At 33.9% G+C, this 15,960-nt stretch overlaps 1 non-coding gene across 1 annotated transcript; it reads left to right on the forward strand.

The window, feature by feature from the left end:
• Positions 1-15,439: 15,439 nt before the first annotated feature.
• LOC128290775 (small nucleolar RNA R71) lies at positions 15,440-15,546 on the forward strand. Its single transcript, XR_008280562.1, has one exon. It is a non-coding gene; the product is annotated as a small nucleolar RNA R71 (small nucleolar RNA).
• The last annotated feature ends 414 nt before the right edge of the window (positions 15,547-15,960 follow it).

The following is a 15,960-nucleotide window of genomic DNA, read 5'->3' on the forward strand; positions in this document are numbered from 1 at the left end:
AGCCTACTTAAATTAAGCCAATTTTCATGGTCATATACAAATAGATAAACATATTTTTTTACATGCCATTACTTGGCAAATCAAATAACACATATAACAAAATACTCAAAAATACTATACATGCTATTGAACAAAATAAACAGAGTCTTTATACCAAAGCTTGTTTAGTTGATAGTGTGTTGACTCTCTAATTGTCTTCCAGTCCTTATGAGTCCTCGAGCTCTGTGAGACAGAGAAAAAGAGAGGGGTAAGCATTTTCATGCTTAGTAAGCTCGAATAACCAGAAAGTAAACTTACCGAGTAATTAGCATACATCCATACTTAAATCATGAAATCATCCATTATGAAATGATTTCCTATCACATACACTCAATCAATGAGTTAGTCACATAATCATATATCATGTAATTTAGCTAGATGAGCTCATCATTCAACATTCCATTCATATATATATATACCACGTTAATCTCGTTAAATTTCTAGGAAATCTTGATGGAATACCCATTATCCGTCAATTCATATGAATGATCATTTCATATATACACTCCCGCGAACCTCACATCATATGGTAGGATTACCAGTCCAGGCTAAATCCCCCATTATATGAACTCATAAAGTGATTTCGGGATTACCAGTCTAGGCTAAATCCCCCATTATATGAACTCATAAAGTGATTTCGGGATTACCAGTCCAGGCGAAATCCCTTATAATGACAAAAACCCTTAATGAGCTCAGATCTGAATTACCAGTCTAGGCTAAATTCAGACCCTAATCGGATTACCCGTCCGGGCTAAATCCATCATGCACACATAGTCTTCGGGAGGCTTGATCATTCAAGGAACACCCGTCCGGGCTAGATTCCTTTTCATACTTGAGATCTCAGATTACCCGTCCGGGCAAAATCCTTACTGCAACACATGCAGGATCTCAGTTCACATGTCAATGAGGGTTTATCCATCGTATTCCCTTTGTCAACCTCAACCGAGATATTTTTCACATGTTATCATCAATATGTATTTCTATGATATTTCATACCAATAACAAATGCAATCATCAAGCATTCATAAATTTTACAATTATGCATATTAAGGGTTTACTTTAAGTTATCCGAACTTACCACGTATTCGTTTTAGATATATGTTTCGGTTATTCCGAAACCTTGCGTTTACCATGATCGACCTCCGGAATTTGTTCCTCGGGGTCTATAATAGCAAAATTTACTCATCAATACCCCATATTATACATTTCAAGTTTAATACCTACCCCGGTCCAAATGACGATTTTGCCCCTAACCTTTCTCATTTTTACGATTTAGTCCCTAGGCTCGTATAATGAAACTCATGCACTTTTTATCTTACCCAAGCCTAGCCGAACACTTTTCCTTCTTATGGTAGCCCACATTTTTCATTATTTTCTCATTTCTACCACACATTTACATCTTTTGCACAATAGTCCTTATAAGGGTTTCTCATGAAAATCAACAAGGAAAAGATGTTTAATACACATTCATCTTTCATATTCTTCCATAATCCATCAAAATACAAACAAATCATGCATGGGTAAATTTTTAAACATGAACCCTAGCATTAAATATGAGTAGAAATGGAGAGAGCAAGTTACCGGGATTTCAAAAATACAAATAGCATGAAAAACGGGGCTTGGGAGCACTTACTATTGAGCTTGGAAAGCTTGAAACCCTAGCTATTGAGAACCCCAAATTTTCAGCTGGGTGAAGGAGAAAATGGCTGATTTTGGCTTGATTTTTCCCATTTTAATTCATTAAAATGACAAATGACCAAAATGCCCTTAGGCCATTTCTTTAAAATTTCATCCATGCAAGCCCATTTTTGCCCAAAAATTTAGAATTTGGGAAAATTGCTCCCCAAGACCTTCTAATTCATAATCTAAAGAAATTTCATACAATTTGCTTCTAGAATCCAAGTTTTGCAATTTATTCAATTTAGTCCCTAATTTCCAGTTGAACACCTTACTCAAAGAATTTCTTCATGAAACTTTAACACATGCTTATACTCATATTCTAGGTCTCATAATAATTATCAAAATAAATATTTTAATATCGGATTTATGGTCCTAGAACCACTATTTTGACTAGGCCCTATTTCGGGATGTTACATGTATATGACAAAAATAAGAAGATAAGAGAGAGTTGCCATAGAATACTTAAGAAAAAAACTCGAAAAACACCATTCATGTGGATTCTGAACCAGATTTCCATCAAGATTGGAGATTCCCTTTTGATTTATTTTGAGATTATTATGATTTTCTTTGTTTCTTGTGGTTATATTGTATTTTGGATGTTTTTATTTGCTAGCATGAACTAATTTTATAAATACCTAAGAGAGATGAACCCTATGATGAATACTGTCTTTTGATTTTTATTTTATGCAATAAAGACTTAGACCTTATTCTCAATTATGTGTGTTTAATTATTGGTTTAATATTTCTAGATTATTGATCCATGTTTAATGTGCTTAAATTAGAGGAGGAATAGACCCTATTTATGAGTAGATCTAGCATAATTGAGTGAAGTTGCATGTAATCCTAGAAATAGGACGACATAAATCTACTAGATTAGAATCAAATCTAATAGGGGAATCCATAAATTGAGTTAATGTGATAATAGGGGTTTTAACCTAGAGTCAGTTGCTTTTACTCTCGAAAGAGATATTAGCATAATTGAGGGATTTTTACAGATCTAGATACTAAGTGAAGAAATTGCGTGGTTTAGATTGATAATGACAGATGAATGGGTATTGTTTTTGCTTTTTAGTTGTTAATCGGCTATTTTACAGTTTTATTCTTTTTCGTGTTCTTAGTTAATTTTAGTTTTTAATCAATCACTCGAATTTATCAGTTAATTAATAGAAAGACGATAATTACTAGTACTTTTAGTCTTCGTGGGAATGATATCTTTTCTCACTGTGGCTATATTATTAATTAATAGGTGCACCTGCCTTCATCAGATTTTTTGTTGGTTTACATTGTCTGTTTGGGCCCTTTCGTGACTCAACTAGCAAGACATTTTGGATTGTTTGATACTCCAGAGCAGACTTCCTCATTTACACTGGTTAGACATTTGATCCTGCAAGGATTATCCGTTATGAGTCATATGAGGATGAGTGAATACCTACACGGAGCGGGTCCCCACTGATACACACTATCTCATTTGGATCCTTAGGATGAGCATGAGGACCTAACTTGCTCCCCTCCTCCTCTGAGTCACCCTACAGCTACGCATTCCGCTAAACCCAACAATATTTTCAAGTAGTTTGACCACTTTCAGTAATGACACATTGATCAGATTGAGTTTTTTGAGCTGCAACAACCAGATCGAATAGATCATATTGAGGTGTATCTACAGTGGATATGCTAGCATTTACATATCTCTCCTCCCGATCATGCGCCTCACTATCCTAACACCTCACACGAAGTTGATCACAGACTATTTTAGTTTTCTTTTTTATTTATATTCATTTTCGATTGTAATTTTATTTTTATTATTGGTTGTTTTTATTTTATTTGTGAGACTTTGTTGTTTTATTTTATTTTTATTTTACACTTTAGTTTTATTAATTTGTTGGTTGTTTTTTCAAGTTTGTTATCGCTTTATCTTATTTATTTTTGTCTATTTTCTTGCCAGTTTGTTTGGAAAAATGTACTTCATCTAGAATTTCCTATGATCCCAGTTTTCCCTATTCCGACGAATTCATCCAAATTCATGTTTTTATACTTAGGAGAGTATTTTGGAGCAAAAGGAGCAAAAAACGAGCGGAAATAAAAAAAAATAGAGCAATGTACAAGGGCCGCATAGGCTGATCCCTTTCACACAGCTGTTGGAGCTACATGGCCTTATGGCAGGCTATGTCAATTTCGCGAATTTGGACCCTAAACTGCGAGAAAACGAGATTTTTAGGTTTTTCGAGCATTCTAAGACCTATATATGACAAAAATAAGAAGATAAGAGAGAGTCGTCATAGAATACTTAAGAAAAAAACTCGAAAAACACCATTCTAGCATATTCTGAAATAGATTTCCATCAATATTGAAGATTCCCTTTTGATTTCTTTGGAGATTATTATGATTTTCTTTGTTTCTTGTGGTTATACTGTAATTTTGATGTTTTTATTTGCTAGTTTGAACTAATTTTATAAATACCTAGGGAAGATGAACCCTATAATGAATTCCGTCTTTTGATTTTTATTTTACGCAATAAAGACTTAGATCTTGTTCTCAATTATGCGTGCTTAATTCTTGATTTAATAATTCTAGATTATGGATCCATGTTTGAAGATGCTGTTTAAGAGTAGATCTAGTGTAATTGAGTGGAGTTGCATGTAATCCTAGAAATAGGACGATATAAATCTACTAGATTAGAGTCAAATCTAATAGGGGAATCCATAAATCAAGTTAATTGGATAATAAAGGGCTTTAATTAGAAATAAATTTCAATTAATCAACCTAGAGTCAGTTGCTCTTACTCTCTAAAGAGATATTAGCACAATTGAGAGATTTTTACGGATCTAGATACTATGTCAAGAAATTGCGTAGTTTAGATTAATAATGACAAACGAAATCTACGCGAATTCGTTCCTGGGTATTGTTTTGATTCTTGGTTGTTAGTCGGTTATTTTCTAATTTTGTTCTTTTTCGTGCTCTTAGTTAATTTTAGTTTTCAATCAATCAATCAAATTTATCATTTAAATAATAGAAAGACTGTAATTACTAGTACTTTTAGTCTTCGTGGGAAAGATATCTTTGCTCACCATAAGTATACTATTACTTGATAGGTGCACTTGCATTAGTCAGAGGTTTATGATTGCATCAATTATATTATACTTTCACATAATTTCAATTTAGTCCTTATCACTATCAACTAGTCTAAATAGAATCAAGTTAGCTCATTTCATCAAATCATCAGTTTATCACATAACATATCCTATTTCAATCCAAATTTAAGGTCAATTCCATAATTATTTCAATTTGCAATTCATCGTATTCAATTTAATTCTATCTAACCTTTTGTACCAAATCATAAACAATTAAAACTTTAATTAACCATAATTACAATTATAATTCTAAATGCATAACAATTTAACACAAACATAAGGTATGAACTTACAAATAAATGACTCTATAAGGACTAATTAATAATTTTGTCATTTCCCAATTTTCTTCAATTTGGTCCAATTTCCAATCTATTCAATAATTCAATTCAATTTATCAATTTCAAACATTTTATATGATCATATTATAAGTATATATCTGTTTTAAATTTTATTATTTGAATGCCTCCTAAAATTTTATGTTTTATTCAATTTAGTCCCTAAATCGAACTTATTATATCTTTCGAATTTCAACTCCAAATTTTAAACCCACTTCAATTATGTCCATATACAGCCTCCTGTTATCAAAATTTACAAAATATTCATACCAATTTTAATATATTCACAATTTAGTCCCTAAACTCAAAACTAATAAAATTTACTTAACAAATTAATTTGATATCATTTCTAAGCTTCAAAATCTACCAGCAACATCCAAAAACATCAGTTAACATCAATGTTAACATTCAAAAACTTCATTTAACATCAATGTTAACTTTTGAAATCTATAACAATTTTGAAAATAGAGATACGAGTTAACTGGACTTACTTGCAATGATATCAAAAACTTAAAAATTACAAAAAACATGTTAATTTAATCTTACCATGCAAATAGCTAAAGCTTAGCCGAACCTTCCAAAGCTTCAAAAATGGCTTTCTATTTTTCTTTTCATGGTTTCAGTGATGAAAAAACAAAAAAAAAATGGAAAATGGAACTTTTATTTAATGTTTTACAATTATTATACTAATTTAATTTTTAATTTTAATATTTTAAATGGAAAATCCAACACCTGACGGTCCACTATCATTTGGGATGGTTTAATTTCCATTTCCAACCTTTGTTAATTACTATTTAAGCCTTTTAATAAATAGAAATTTATAATGATTAACTTTTACGATTTTTACGATTTAGTCCTTGCACCTTAATTAATCACTAACTCGGTAAAATTTCCTATCCAAAATTTATTTCATCTACATAATAATTTCATAAATATTTAATAAATAAATTTACGAGCTCAATTTACCAAAATGAGATCCCGATACCTCATTTTTTAACACCATTAACTTTAGGGTTAAAACACTTATACCTTGACTAATTAACCAATTAACAAATTTTGTTAAATCACAATTCAATATTACACTATATTTAACTCATAAATATTAATTAAATATATCTATGAACTCTTTCGTCAGAATTGTGGTCCCAAAAACACTATTTCTAACACCATTGAAAAACAGGTTGTTACACACTTATCAAATTCCCTTACACTTGAACCATCCGGATGAAAATGAAACCTAAAGAAACACTTCACTCAAATCGACAATTGAAAATATAATTATATACCAATGAGACAAGCAAACATGTTTTCATGAATACATTTGAAATCTTGTATGTTAAACAAAATATAGTTGTAACAATGATACATACAATTAGGAAGAATTAGAAACAATATACCTTTATGCTCATGTGTGGTTGTCTTCCCTATTATTATGCAATGTATAAGAGATATTAGAAAAATCAAGAGCATATTTTCAAACTTTATCATGCTTTTGAAACTTACTGGGTTTCCAAAATCCACAATTTCAATCCAGTATAAAGTATCAAATTTCTTTTCTTTCAACTTCACTGCAAAAATTTCTTCATTAGCATGAGATAAAATAATAGTTCAATCAATAATATATTTAATCTTTTTTTTTATTTCTTTTTTTCTTGAATTTAGGACGATTACTTTTGAATGCGAGTGTGGATGACAACCCAAGAACCTATCTTGAATTACTATGTTAATCAAATCTCAACATTCTTTGACTTTACTCATATATACATCATTGGAGTATACTAGGAAACAATGAACCTTTTGATGCGAAGCTAAATGAAAACCAAGCACTTACCCTTGGTTACTCAGTTCGACCACTAGTTCTTTTCAAAGCTCATAAAGTAGACAATAGAGTAATCAATTATCATGATTATTGTCAAGATTATCCAATTAAGCACATTCGTCAATATTCAATCCAATATTCAAGCTCGAACATATCAAAATTTCACCTAGATCATTTTTTGTAAGCATGCTTCAAACAAAATTATTCTCTCAAAAATTGTAACATCGATTATAGAAAGCATATCAATAGAAAAGTGATGTGATGTCTCGTAATAAGTTTTATATTTATGATTGGTCGTACTTGAAAACTAACTATTATCATGATGAAGGCAAGCACACCTATCAAATAGTAGTATAGTTTATAGCAAGACCAGAATATCGAACCCACAGAACTAAAAGTACTAGTATTAACTTTCTTTTTATTATCTAGCCTAAAATAAGAGGATTTGTTTTATCTAAACTAATTAACTAAACTAAAAATACACAAGAAGTAAATTGGGGAAATACTTTTGGGAAAACTGATTGATTTAGATAATACCCAAGGAAGAATCCACCTAGACTTCACTTGTTATTAGACTCTGAACAAGACGATTTATTCACTTGACTTGTTTCGTAGAAATCCTTAATTTATATTATTATCTCTCTTGAGACTAACAACGTCTAACCCTAGGTTGATTAATTGAATTCTCTTTCTAATTAAAGCCCCTAGTGTTGCATTAACTCGATCTATGGATTCCCTTATTAGGTTTGACCCTAATCCGGCAGATTTATGTCGCCCTATGTCTAGGGGTGCAATCAACTCCACTTAATTATGCTAGATCTACTCTTAGATAGGGACTTTTACTCCTCTGAATAAGCACATCAATACTTGAATCAATATCCTGGAATATTAAAACAAGAATTAAGAACACATAATTAAGAACAAATCAAATATTTATCATATAATTCAGAAAGTAATAACAAGATCCGTCTTAGGTTTCATCCCCCTTAGTTCATAAGTGTAAAAGGAAACATCTCAGAAGAATAATGATAACAAAATATAAAGAAAAACCAAAAAACCCCTAAAGGAAATTCAAGGGAGATCTTTAGTCTTGAAGAAGAATCCGACTTCTGAGATGGATCAATCGGCTTTCTTCGAGTAATTCCTTGCCTCCTACTTCGTGTGTGCCTAAGTGTCTCATCTAGGATGTTTAAATAGGCTTTTGGATGCTTCCAAACCCTTAAAGGTCGCCTTGTCTGAATAGAACTAAACTTGGGCTCGAAAGGGACACGCCGAGACACCCGTGTGAGGTGGCTTAGGCCGTTTTACAATATGTTAAATATACACGGGCGTGTGGTCTACCCGTGTGAGGAAGTCTAGGCCATTTTAATTTCCCATGTTGACCCATTTTCTCTATTTTTGGCCTGTTTCTCACTCTTTTTACACTCCTATGCTCACCTAAGTATAAAACATGAAATTAAAGGATTAGGAGCATCAAATTCCACAAATCTAATGATAATTCATCCAAAAATATGCTAAGCATGGGATAAAAATATGTATAAATTACGTCTTATCAAATACCCCCACACTTAAGCGTTTGCTTGTCCTCAAGCAAAATCCTCAACTCACGATCAAAATAAATTCTTCTCTACTTATAATTCTCATCAATAATGTTCTGAAATAATCCACAAGTAGTCATGCATTGAAAATTTAACTAAAAGAGCATTAAAGTTTCAAATTGTCAAAATCGAGCATTTTAATCATAAAATTATAGGCATCCCCCTTTATCTAAATAATTATCTTTGATTCCAAATTGACAATGGTTGACATCCTCACTAAAGGTTCACTCAAATCACTCAATGTGTTTAGGGTTCAAATTAAGCACTCACTAGTCAAACATGAAAAGTTATTACCATAGGCTTGCATGAAATCAAGTCTCCACCACTATAAATGAGATGATACAGAAATCAAAAGGTCTTTGAAGGGTTGTAATGGGGCCTTGGTTTAAAGGTGTGGATTAAGGCTGAAAAAGAAACGGTCAGAATCGATATTAACTTGATAAATTACCTAACTGGAAAAATAACTAATCATCAACTGAATACATATGATCTTCTTCTCATAATACGAAATTAACAACTTAAGCTCAAAAACAAAGAATTACTACTAGTATGTATGTATGTTTTTTTTAAGAACAAATCAAGTAAGAGAGAATTATGTGATTCGAATAAAAGAACATAGTTAGGCAATTAACCAAATTAAATCTCGACAAAAAGGGAATCAATAAGAAAAATTCTCAACGAATAAAAAAAGGGTTAAGTTATGGGTTATTATTAAGGGGAAAATTAAGAAAAAAATAGTTAAGGCCCAAAGGGGTTCACTAGGGGTCAATTATGTGGGTAGGTTTTTCATGGGGTAAATAGGTTAAAACCTAAGTGCCCTTATCATTTTAGTATATCAAATCAAAGGTGTGGTCTTGACATGTATAATTGATGCAAGTTCTAGAATAACCAATCAATGTTGACACACTCATAACCAATAAAATTAATGAGCAAGAAAGATATATGCTCTGTAAGGCTCAAAATCTCACGAAAATTATGGGTATTTGTTGTCAAACCTATAAATTCAAAAATTCAAGATAATACCTCAATTCAGGGAAACAACCTAGTAATTTTAATTTTCAAAAAATTCAACTTATCATATTTGATTCCCTAATGTATTAAAGTTTAAATAATCAATGCACATTTACTTATGATTTAATTCAAAACATATCGATAAAGATCATGGGTCAATCAAAATTTATTCTAATAATGATATGAGAAAATTATTTGAGACAAGATAAAAATTCAGGGGTTTTCTGGTAATGGTATAAATAACCCCCCGCACTTAAGATGTACATTGTCCTCAATGTACAAAGATATATAATAGTGATATACAGATAATATCAAGAGAGAGAGAGAGAAGTGAATCAGCCCAGAAATTGTGCATGAAATCCCTAGATTAGTGAGAGCGAGAATTAAAGATAAAGCTGGAGGAAAGGCATGATTCTGAGGGATAAATGAAAAGACGCCATTGTGAAAGAGAATTAAGGGAAAAATTCGATAATAATCATAAAGATAAGCAAAGTTTAAAAATATAAACATGAGTCTTCAAAAAAATAAATAGAAATAAAAGTAAAAATAAAAATAATATGAGTTTAAAAAGAGGCACGGCCGTGTAACCCAACACAGGTCTCACACGATCGTGTCACACACCCGTGTGGCTCAAGTCCAGCCCGTGTTTATCGCGAAATGAGAAATCGTCACATGGCCTGAGGACACGCCCGTGTGTCTAAGTCGTGTGGTCACATGGTCGTATCGCACGACCGTGCGCGATGTAGTTCGCTTCTCCAACACCCATGTAAATATGCGCACGCCTGTGTTCTTTTGACAGTATCGACCACGAGTGGTGGGCACAGGCGTGTCGCACGCTCGTGTTCATTTGGCAGAATTGCCCACGGCCATGTCGCATGGCCATGGCAATGTATCGAATCTCGTGTTTTAGGAAAAATTTTGCTCTATTTTCACACGGTCGTATACCACGGCCGTGTCTCTGCCCGTGTTATGAGCACGGCCTAAAGCATGCCCGTGGGCTAGGCTGTGTTCATCCCTGTCAAATGTCAAAATTTCGTGCAGTTAGCCCATGAACGGTTAAAGAAAAATTAAACCCTATTTAGTGAGGTTAGTACTTGGGTTGCCTCCCAAGAAGCGCTTATTTAGAGTGTGAGCTAGACTCTACCTTGTGGGTATATTTAGGGAAGTTCGTGGAGCCGTAGCTCCTCTCTATCGTCTTTAAAATTATCACCAATGTAAAGTTTGAGACGATGTCCATTTACCTTGAAAGTGCCTTGTGATGGGTGACTTACCTCTACTGTGTCATATGGAAAGACAGTCTAGACTACGAAAGGACCTGACCATCGTGATTTAAGCTTCCCAGGGAAAAATTTAAGCCTCGAGTTATATAACAGGACAAGATCTTCAACTTCAAATTGCTTGCGTTGTCTTAAACGAGCGTTGTGGCGGCGCTTCGTTGTTTCCTTGTATAGGTGTGAATTTTTATATGCATTTGTTCACCACTCATCTAACTCGTTCAATTGCATCAACCTGTTTTTACCTGCAAGTTTGAGATCAAAGTTTAGAAGTTTTATAGCCCAGAATGCCTTGTGTTTTAACTCAAATGGTAGATGACAACTTTTTCCATAAATAAGTTTGTAAGGGGATGTTCCTATAGGGGTCTTAAAAGCAGTTCTATAAGCCCATAAAGCATCATCTACTTTCATCGCCCAACCTTTTTTGTTTGATTCTATTGTCTTTTCTAGGATACGTTTGAGCTCTCGGTTTGCTACTTCGACTTGTCCACTAATTTGAGGATGATAGGGGGTAGTTGTTTTGTGGTGAACTCCGTATTTCTTAAGGTTCTTATCAAATTGGGCATTACAAAAATGAGTACCCTTATCACTGATAATTGATCTTGGTGATCCAAATCGAGAGAAGAGTTTCTTAAGGAATCGTACTACCACTCTAGCATTATTAGTAGGTAAAGCTTGGGCTTCCACCCATTTAGACGTATAATCGACGGCTACTAATATGTATTTATTCCCAAACGAGCTGGGAAAGGGACTCATGAAATCAATACCCCATATATCAAATAATTCACATGAGAGCATGTATGTTTGGGGTATTTTGTCACGTTTAGAGATATTACCTATTCGTTGGCAATTATCGCAAGTAGCAACATACCTATTGGCGTCCTTGAAAAGTGTGGGCCAATAAAAACCTGATTTGAGTATTTTATGTGCAGTCCTATTTCCATTGTAATGTCCTCCAGTTGGTCCTGAGTGGCAATGTTCTCAGATATTCAATGCTTCTGACCTTATAACGCATCTCCTAATGACTTGATCTGCACATATACAGAAAAGGAAAGGGTCTTCCCAAAAGTAGTTTTTCACATCAGTAAAGAATCGCTTCTTTTGTTGATGTGTCAACCCTTTTGGGATAATATTAGCGGCTAAAAAATTTGCAATGTCTGCAAACCAAGGTACCTCAGGATCAGATATAGCAAAAAATTGTTCTTTAGGAAATGAATCATTTATTTCAACTTCATTTGGCTCTTTGGTACTTGAATTTTCGAGCCTGGAAAGATGGACAGCTGCGAGATTTTTAGCTCCTTTCTTATCCTGAATCTCCAAGTCAAATTCCTGCAATAACAGAATCCATCGAATAAGTTGAGGTTTTGCATCAGTTTTAGTTAAAAGGTAGCGAAGAGCAGAATGGTCAGTATAAAAGACAACTCTAAACAATATTAGATATGGCCTAAATTTATAGAATGCAAAAATCACAGCTAGCAGCTCTTTCTTCGTGGTGGTGTAATTTTCTTGTGCGGCTGTCAAAGTTTTGCTAGCATAATAAATAGGTTGAAAATGCTTGTCTCTTCACTGTCCCAAAATTGCACCTACTGCAAAAACACTCACATCGCACATTAGTTCGAAAGGTAAATTGCAATCAGGTGAGATTATAATTGGAGCATTAATTAATTTATTCTTTAAAGTATTAAATGCTTCTAAACATTCCTGATCGAAATTAAAGGGCACATCTTTTTCTAGTAATTTAGTCAATGGCTTAGCTATTTTAGAAAAGTCTTTAATAAATCTTCTATAGAAACCAACATGTCCTAAAAAGCTTCTAATAACTTTAATCGAACTAGAGGGAGGTAGTTTTTCAATTGTTTCAATTTTAGATTTATCGACCTCAATCCCTTTATTAGAAATTTTATGTCCTAACATGATACCTTCTTGAACCATAAAGTGACATTTTTCCCAGTTAAGTACAAGGTTCGTTTCCTCACATCTTATTAAAACTTGTTTCAAATTTTTAAGGAAAAGATGGAAAGAGTTACAGATTATCGAGAAATCATCCATTAATACCTCCATGAGGTCTTCTACGAGTTCGTCAAAAATGGCCATCATGTAGCACTGAAAAGTAGTAGGAGCATTACATAATCCAAAAGGCATTCTACGATAAGAAAACGTACCGTATGGACATGTGAATGTCGTCTTTTCTTGATCTTCAGGAGCTATTGGGATTTGAAAATAACCAGAGAGTCGTCTAAAAAGCAGTAGTACATATGCCCGGATAATCTTTCCAACATTTGGTCAATGAATGGAAGGGGGAAGTGATCTTTTCTCATGGCGTCATTCAGATTCTTAGAGTCAATGCAAACTCTCCAACCTGTGACTATCTTTATTGGGATTAATTCATTCTTCTCATTGGTTACAACAGTCGTGCCTCCTTTCTTAGGAACAACCTGCACTGGACTTACCCAAGAACTGTCAGAAATAGGATAAATTATTCCAGCATCTAGGAGTTTTATTACCTTAGCTTTAACAACTTCCTTCATGTTGGGGTTCAGTCATCTTTGAGCTTGCACACATGGCTTATAATCATCTTCCATTAAAATTTTGTGGGTGTAAAAAGAAGGGCTGATCCCTTTAATGTCAGAAATTTTCCAAGCTATGGCTCTTTTATGTTCTCTTAATATTTGGAGCAACTCCTCTTTCTCCTTGGGTTGCAAGTTAGAAGCAATAATCACTGGTAATGTAGAATTATTTCCAAGGAATGCGTATTCCAAGTGATTTGACAATTTTTTAAGTTCCAGTTTGGGAGGTTCTTCAATAGAAGGTTTTTGCTTAAGTTCATTGTTTACCTTAATACCCTCATATTCTGCTTGTCTTGGGGAGGGTTCATTGGAATTTCGTTCAGCTTTTATCTTATCTATCTCAGAATCATCATCATCTACCTCCTCTTCTTGGGCAAGACACAGTCCAACGTGTCCTTATGTATGATTTCCTGAAAAGAATCTTGAGTAGCATGATCAATAGAGTCAATAAAATAACATGAGTCATCCTGTTCCCTAGAAAATATCATAGCATCATAAATTTTAAAAATAATCTCTTCGTCACCTACTCTAAGTACCAATTTACCATCACCCACATCAATAACAGCCCTAATAGTGGCTAAAAATGGATGCCTTAAAATTAAAGGCACTTCAACATCTTCATCCATGTCAAGCACAACGAAATCAACAGGGAATATAAATTTATCTACTTTTACAAGTACGTCCTCTATAATACCCTTAGGATATTTAACAGATCTATCAACTAGTTGGATACTCATCCTAGTGGGTTTAGGTTCCCCAAGACCAAGTTGTTTAAACATTTATATGGCATCAAATTAATGCTAGCGCTTAAATCAGCTAGTGCCTTATCAACATTCAAACTACCAATTAAGCAGGGAATAGTAAAACTTCCTAGATCTTTTAGTTTGGTTGGCAGTTTATTTTGGAGTATGGTCGAGCACTCCTCGTTAAGTTCCACTGTAGATAAGTCTTAAAAATTCCTTTTATTTGTTAGAAGCTTCTTTAAAAATTTTGCATAGGTAGGCACCTATGATATAGCTTCAACAAAAGGTAAGTTAATATGCAGTTGTTTAAAAACTTCAAGAAATTTATCAAATTGTGCATCCATGCTGTCTTTCTTCAACTTTGCTGGATATGGGGTTGGTGGTTTATATTATTTTGGCATTGGGTTGTCATTGTTTTCGGGTTCTACTTCCTTTCCTTCATTTCTGTCAGCTTCTTGTAGTGGCTTCTTTTCAGATTCAGCTAACATTTTCCCACTCCTTAGTGTAACTGCTTTGACATGCTCTTTTGGATTAGGTTCGGTGTTACTAGGTAGACTTCTTGGTGGTCTCTCTGAAATCATCTTAGCCAGCTGTCCAATTTGATTCTCGAGCCCTTGGATCGATGCTTGCTGATTTTTAAGTGCAGTTTCAGTGTTTTGAAAATGGGTTTCTGCTACTGAAATAAATTTTGTCATCATCTCCTCAAGGTTCGATTTTTTCTCTTGCTGGTAAGGTTGTTGTTAGAAGCCTAGAGGGGGTGGTGGTCTTTGATTCCTTTGGCCTCCCTATGAGAAATTTGGGTGGTTCCTCCAGCCTGCATTGTAAGTGTTACTATAAGGGTTATTTTGAGGTTGAGGATTATTACCCATATAATTTAGTTGCTCGTTTTCCATGTTGTGGCCATAGGGTGGGTATCCTGAATTGCTCGTTCCACCTCCACTTACATCGCATTGCATTACTGGGTGAACCTGTGAAGAGCCAAGTAAACCATCAATTTTTCTCTTCAAAAGTTCTACCTGATTAGAGAGCATAGTGACCAAATCGACGTTAAAAACGCCGGCTGCTTTTGTTGTTTTTGTCCTCATGACTTGTTATTGATAATTATTTAGTGGCATCTCTTCTATAAATTCATAAGCCTCTTCAAGTGTCTTATTATTGATAGTTCCACCAACAGCTGCATCAATCATCTGTCTAGTCAAAGGATCCAGGTCGTTGTGAAAAGTTTGAACCTGTAGCCAAAGTGGTAACCCATGTTGAGGGCACCTTTTCAATAGATCCTTGTATCTCTCCCATGCATCATAGAGGGTCTCTAAATCCATCTGCACAAAAGAAAAAATATCATTCCTTAATTTAGCCATTTTAGTCGGCATAAAGTATTTAAGTAAAATTTTTGTGGTCATTTGTTCCCAAGTGGTGATTGACCCTCGTGGTAACAAGTTTAACCACTGTTTAGCCTTATTCCTCAAAGAAAGGGAAACAACCGAAGGCGGATGGCATCATCAGAAATGCCATTGATCTTAAAAGTGTCGTAAAACTCCAGAAAATTCTCCAAATGAGCGTTTGGATCCTCGTCCTGTAAATCATCAAACTGAACAAACTATTGTATCATTTGAATTGTGTTAGGTTTCAGTTCAGAATTATTTGCAGCAATAGTAGGTTTAGCTATACTCGATTCGACTCCTGTTAAGGTAGGTTTAGCATAATCATACATAGTATGAGAAGCAGGATTTTGATTTATTGGATCTGCAACAACCACAGGAGGAAGT

The sequence above is a fragment of the Gossypium arboreum genome, chromosome 3 (genome assembly GCF_025698485.1).
Source record: "Gossypium arboreum isolate Shixiya-1 chromosome 3, ASM2569848v2, whole genome shotgun sequence".
Taxonomy (NCBI): Eukaryota; Viridiplantae; Streptophyta; class Magnoliopsida; order Malvales; family Malvaceae; genus Gossypium; species Gossypium arboreum.